Source organism: Lepisma saccharinum, chromosome 3, assembly GCF_977018435.1.
Source record: "Lepisma saccharinum chromosome 3, izLepSacc3.1, whole genome shotgun sequence".
NCBI classification, from domain to species: Eukaryota; Metazoa; Arthropoda; class Insecta; order Zygentoma; family Lepismatidae; genus Lepisma; species Lepisma saccharinum.
The window spans coordinates 109,119,746-109,125,745 of record NC_139231.1 but is presented as its reverse complement, the minus strand read 5'-3'; the positions used below and the strand labels follow the sequence as shown (position 1 = coordinate 109,125,745).

At 37.0% G+C, this 6,000-nt stretch overlaps 1 protein-coding gene across 1 annotated transcript in view; it reads right to left on the bottom strand.

Moving 5' to 3' along the window:
* Positions 1-4,301: 4,301 nt before the first annotated feature.
* Positions 4,302-6,000, bottom strand: part of LOC145985296 (acyl-CoA synthetase short-chain family member 3, mitochondrial) — a 72,320-nt gene continuing 70,621 nt past the window's right edge. The window contains exon 15 of the mRNA XM_083119139.1: positions 4,302-5,461. The gene's annotated coding sequence lies outside the window, so the exon portion shown is untranslated. The remainder of the gene's footprint in view (positions 5,462-6,000) is intronic.

Genomic DNA, 6,000 nt, shown 5'->3' with positions numbered 1-6,000 from the left:
ATATATATATATATATATATATATATATATATATGTATATTGTAAAAACTGGATTTAAAAACCTGCCCCCCACTCCAAAATGAGTTCCGACGTCCCTGCTTGGAAAAATGAACTGGTTGGACAGAAGCTGCAAGAAAATTTCACAATTTCCTAAAAATAACGGCCACATTTAACTTATACACTGAATACCCTGCGTGAGCCCGACAGATGAGGCGGGTAGGCTACTGGTCCTTAGGGCAAGAGGATAATTTCCCTTTGTGCCTCACCTTCTATGCCTTTATGGGCTCCTTCGAAATGTTTAGCCGGACCCTGTGGCCAGTGGTTAGCACATCGCGCTGTGACGCCAAGGGTCCCGGGTTCGAATCCCGCTCGGGCTTGGTTGTTTGTGAATGTCCATTAATCAATTTCATCACTCAACCCCATCTTCGCAAATTAGCCAAGAAGCACGAAACGTGAAGTAAAATAAACTAAATCAATCAATCAATCGAAATGTTTAAAAATTAAAAGTAAAAAGAACTCCCTTGTCACAGTATAGCTAAAAATCGAAAATGTGGTAAATTTATCTCAGTTCTTCTTTGAATACGAAAAGACTTGGGGCTTCATTGAAAATGTTAGGGGAAAGTTACTAAATGTAATACTAATATTACAGTGCCGCCACGCTAGGAACCGGTGTGCAATCACAGCTCAGAACAGAACGGTTATCTTGACAAAATCCTGTTTCCCTGATGGCTGCTTCAGGGAGGAGTGTTTTCAAGGATGCCGCTTGTTATCCGAAGAGAGGGGGCAGCTTTAGGTCTAATTGGCTGTTTGACCGCGAGTTCCTTCATAGGTAAACGTGGCAACAGAGGGTCACTGTCAGAAAGGCGGGTCCCGTGCCGGGAGTAAACGCGAGGAACGTCTCCTCAAGTTTAGTCCACTTATGGTGGCTAGACTGGATATAATAATGTAGCATTTGGTGTAAGCCAACCCCTGTTTCTGTCCCAAGTCCCCTTTTAGAAAAAGCTTTGAATAGGTGGATATTTCCGTATTGAATAATTGATGCCCAAAAGAAAGAGTGAAGGCGTAAGGAAACGCATTTGTAATGAACGGAATATCATTTAGCAATCAGTGGCGTGCCCAAGGGAGGTTGGTGTGGGTCATAATCCCCCTCCCCCTTTAGGGCCCAGTATTCCTAAAAATAGAACGTCAAAGAAAGGAAAGGATTGCAAAATGAGGAAGGACTACTGAAAAGAAGCACACGTTAATCCCACCCACTTTCGAAAATCCAAAACATGTTGATTCGACTATTAAGCTAGAGATCCCGGGTTCGAACCCCGACCTGGGCATGGGTGTTATTTGTGTTTGTCCCTTCATCAATTTTATCGTACCATCTTGACGATTAGCCAAAAGTGTAGGAAAAGCAAAGTAAAACAAACCAAATGAAACAATCAATCAATGATTTGATTTATGCTACTTAGCGCCGCTGTCATATTTGGTTAATCGCGAAGATGGTACAATACAATTAATGAAAACACAAACACAAAAAACACCAATGCCGAGGTCGGGGTTCGAACCCGGAACTCCTGGTCTCATAGCGTGCAGTGATAACCACTACCCCGCGGTTGGTTGATTTGGTGTTTAAGTCCACTTTATGTACATAAAAGCTAATCGGGACTGGACCCACAGTTTAAAGTTTGATCCAAACCACTATGTGCTTCCACCTGGTACCGATCCGGGGCCACTTGCACTCCCCCACGGAGGTCGGCCGACAACAAAGATGAGTTGAAAGCTCTAACTATTCGGATGCTTGGGTATCGGTAAAGCAAACTGCGTATTTACTCAGTGGTACGTAAATTTCAATTGGATTTTTGAAACACCGTATTTGCATATGATTAACGTTTTTCCAAAAAATTTGCATTGCTTGATTTCCCTAATTTCTTCATCTCACGATCTCGTTACTGAAGGATCCGGGCTCGAGCCCTGGCCTGTGCATGAGTGTTCCTTTGTAACAACTTTTCATCCGTTTAATTTAATCAACGTTCATCGTCATGGAAGAAGTTAGGTGAAGTGATGGAAAAGCAACGCTAAAGAAAGGAAAAAGAAAATACAAATAATTTCCTCCCAGTGCATCTGCAGGGCACTGTGAAATCAGGAGTCCAGAGTTCTCTGTTTATTATTGTCCCTCGTGACTTCCATAAGCTCATTAGCTACTTATCGCTGGAAGGTGGCAAAAATTAAATATATTAGAGGGGATGAACAGGTAACAAAACACACTTTTTGTAGTTTCTTCAACAATATTCATTTGACTTATTTAGTTCTGGAATACATTTTACATTCCAAATTATTTCATTATTCACTGCAGAGTATAACACATAGGAACAAGAATGCGCGCTCGTCACGGGTTCGAATCCCGGCCTGAATTGTTCTTTGTGAGGTCCCTTCATCAATTTCATTATATCATCACTCATCCTCACTTTCGCGATAACCAAATGTGGCAGGAAGGTGAAGTAAAATAAACCAAACAAACAACAACAATTAGAACGCACGTTTTCTTGCCCAAATTAATACATCCGTATTTATGACTGTTTAGCTTACCCATTTTTTCTATTGGAGGCCAAATTATTAGTATATTTAAATAAAACACTACTAAAACGAGAGCGAGAGAGAGCGTGAGCAAATATTTGTTATTTAATCATTATATATTCCATATTTGAAAAAACATAAAAGAAATCATAACATTTTTTCTGCACATAATACAAGTACGTTCCCATTTATATACAAATAAAACTACATCCCATATTATACATACATATTGTACAATGTTTAAAAGGTTGTGTAAATACAGAGAACATAAGTACTGCAGAAAATTTTCCCCTGAGTCCTTTAGAGGATTTACAAAGGAATCGAAGTGAAACCTATCCCCTATCTGTTCTATAGGAGATAGACTGGAGGACCTGAAACCACGGACTTTCAACCATGGGAGAGGGGGGTGAGGGGACAAGGGAGGTACAGGCAGAAATCTTCCCTTTCGCTTCGGGCGGTTGTCTATACCTGGATCTGGTAAGGCGGAAGAAGAGCCAGCTAGGGTATTCAGTCTTGCCAGCTGATCACATCGAGGGACGAGAAGCACGTGGAAAGAAAAGTTGCATATGAACTGAGGCTTCAAATATTGTGATTTGAAAATAATTAGAGACTTGAGATTGATTGATCTATCTCTGCTAGACTAGCTACTCCTCAGTGCACGTCACTGTAAAAATCTGTTACTTGAACCTGCACGCATCCTAAAGCCGGAGGCCAAAACATGACGTCTTAGACTGCATGGCCATGGTGCTGGACTTCTTAATTTAAAAGGATGTGAAAAACATATCCAAGGTACAGGGTGATTGAAAGACAGGGAGATAGAATGAAGGAAAAGGAAACTTAGATAAGAGAGAAATGAGGAAGTCAAGATAGACACAGGGAAGATAGAATAAAACTAAATTCTGAGACGTAATAGCTCTGTGTACAAATCGCCTTTCCAATAGGTGACACATACATGATCAGCTCATGAAGTACCATCACTGCTGTTTTCTACAATTGGTATGAGTAGAGAATACAAATTTAAAAAAATGTTAGGAGATTTGACATATAGAATAAGCATACTCCTATTGGCACATGTCAGTGTGTGTGTGTGTGAGAGAGAGAGAGAGAGAGATTGAGAGAAGGAGGGAGGGGGTAACAGAAGCATACGAAACGGTAGAAAAAGATAAATTGGAAGACGTAGAATAGGCAAGGAGGAAAGACAGTGAGGGAAGTGAAAATGAGAAAGAAATATGAATAAAATGCAAGGGAGTGAAGTAGAGAGAAACACACAGTTTATACCTGCCCAGCTATTTTATCAACATATGGCTCCTACCCACCCAATCAATGTTTTCCAACATTGGCTCTGAGACAAACAGAAAAACTGGTTAAGAGAAATGTCCACAAAACTTCAAGGAGAACAAGAAATGAAGTTCACATAATCCCCAAAATAACTCATGTGCAGGTCTCTTTGTGACAGAAAACGTAACAACTTTTCTCCTGAGATTTCGACCTGTGTGTGGGACTGGTGGCCACCCACCATCATTAGTAAATTGGGGATCTACGAATGAGTAGTGTAACCTGATCACGGAAACCTAGAATGACTGGGGGTTCATCCTGCTGACCACACATCAGAATATGAAATAATATACAAATAAACTACAAAAAATTAATTATCAATCAATATATTCTATGCAATTTACCAAGGTTTCATGAATTTTTTCAATACTTTTTAACTTTCTCAAGTAAAACAATGTACCTTTATTAACATAAAATATATATTTACTGTCAAATAATACATAAATTACTACAATAGTGGAAAAGTGGAAGAAATATTATTGCTTACCTAACCTTCATTTACATTCAGTTGTAATGAATAAAAGACACCTTCATCCTGACAAAACAACTACAGCGAGACAGTATCTAGAGCAAATACATTTTAACACTAAGTACACAATAAATAACAGTAAATATAATAACAAATATAAATTTTGACGATTTAAAAATTAACTTTCATTAGATTTGGTGATAGTATATTTACAATGCTGTATTTTCATTAATTATCATTACTTAGTTTTTAAAATGTGCTCGAGTTCTACATGTATACATAGCTCTTTAATTACATAACACTCACCAACACCATCTTAGTCCTAATTTCAGATTTCGATGTAATATTTACCAATGTAGATAATACAAAAAAGAAAACCCTCTCAAAACAAATACACAGAGGGTCTTGAGCGTAAAATGATATACACAAGAAGAAAGAAATACTGCAAGCGGAAAGAAAATTATATTAGAAAACAGTATTTGTTTGCTATCATTCACACAACACAACAATGTATGAGCTGAATATACTTTATCAAACAAAATTCAATTACATTCTGTAGTATAATACCATCTTCATGACCATAAGTGACAATCAATGTAAAACATGCAAAAAATATTTCTTCAAGAACAGAAGAAAACCACCTTACAATACTATTTTAAAATATGAATAATGTGCTGAGGAGTACCAATAATATTTGATACAGCTCAAGAAGTATATTTAAAAACATTACATTTTGGATACAGACCAGGTCTATTCTATTATTACATTTTGGGGAGGGATATACATGTTTGCAGGTTTCAAATAAAATCAATGATACTAAATCTTAACATACAAAGAACTAACCTCAAACGATTTAAAATGTCTTAGAAAATTCAGTCAGTACACATGAATATTTCATATATATATTTATGGAAACTATCTTTAATATAAACTGATATATAATGTTAACGATCTAAAGGAAGACTATAAAATATTCCCTGATTTGCTGATGGGCAGAAAGCTTAAGTGCTCGGCACTCCTAAATTGCACACCTATAATCCAGGTTTCATATTCAATCAAGCAATTGTTGATTGTCCCATCTTTTTCTTCATAGTTCTGGAAAACAAGAAACATAACTCTGTAGAATTTTTGATTTAAAGCATTGACTTTTCTTAACAAGGGCCCTCACAGGATTTTTCTCAGGGGATGGGGGCAGCGTCATACAATTTTTATTATTATTACTATTATTATTATTATTGCTATTATTATTAGGGTCTATTATTTCTATTATTTATGTTACTACTACTAGTGTAAAATTACATACAATTGCAATTTCCAGTTTCTGTATATCTATATACAGATAATCAATGTAAAATAGACTGTAAGCTTAAATGTAACCCTACTTAAAAACAACAATAATAATAATAATAACAGTTGCTGTAACTTACGGTCTGTAACTCATAAAAGACAATATTTTTTTGTTATGAAATATAGCTACAATTTCACGATTCGAATTACATTAACTTTTCCAGAAATCTCAGGGGGTTCAAGCATGCCCCTGGTCCCTCCCTGCAGGCGCCCTTGCTTCTTAACATTCAGTGTAAATGTTGTGTACAATTACTGTCTCACATTTTATAAATTTTTCATTGATGGTG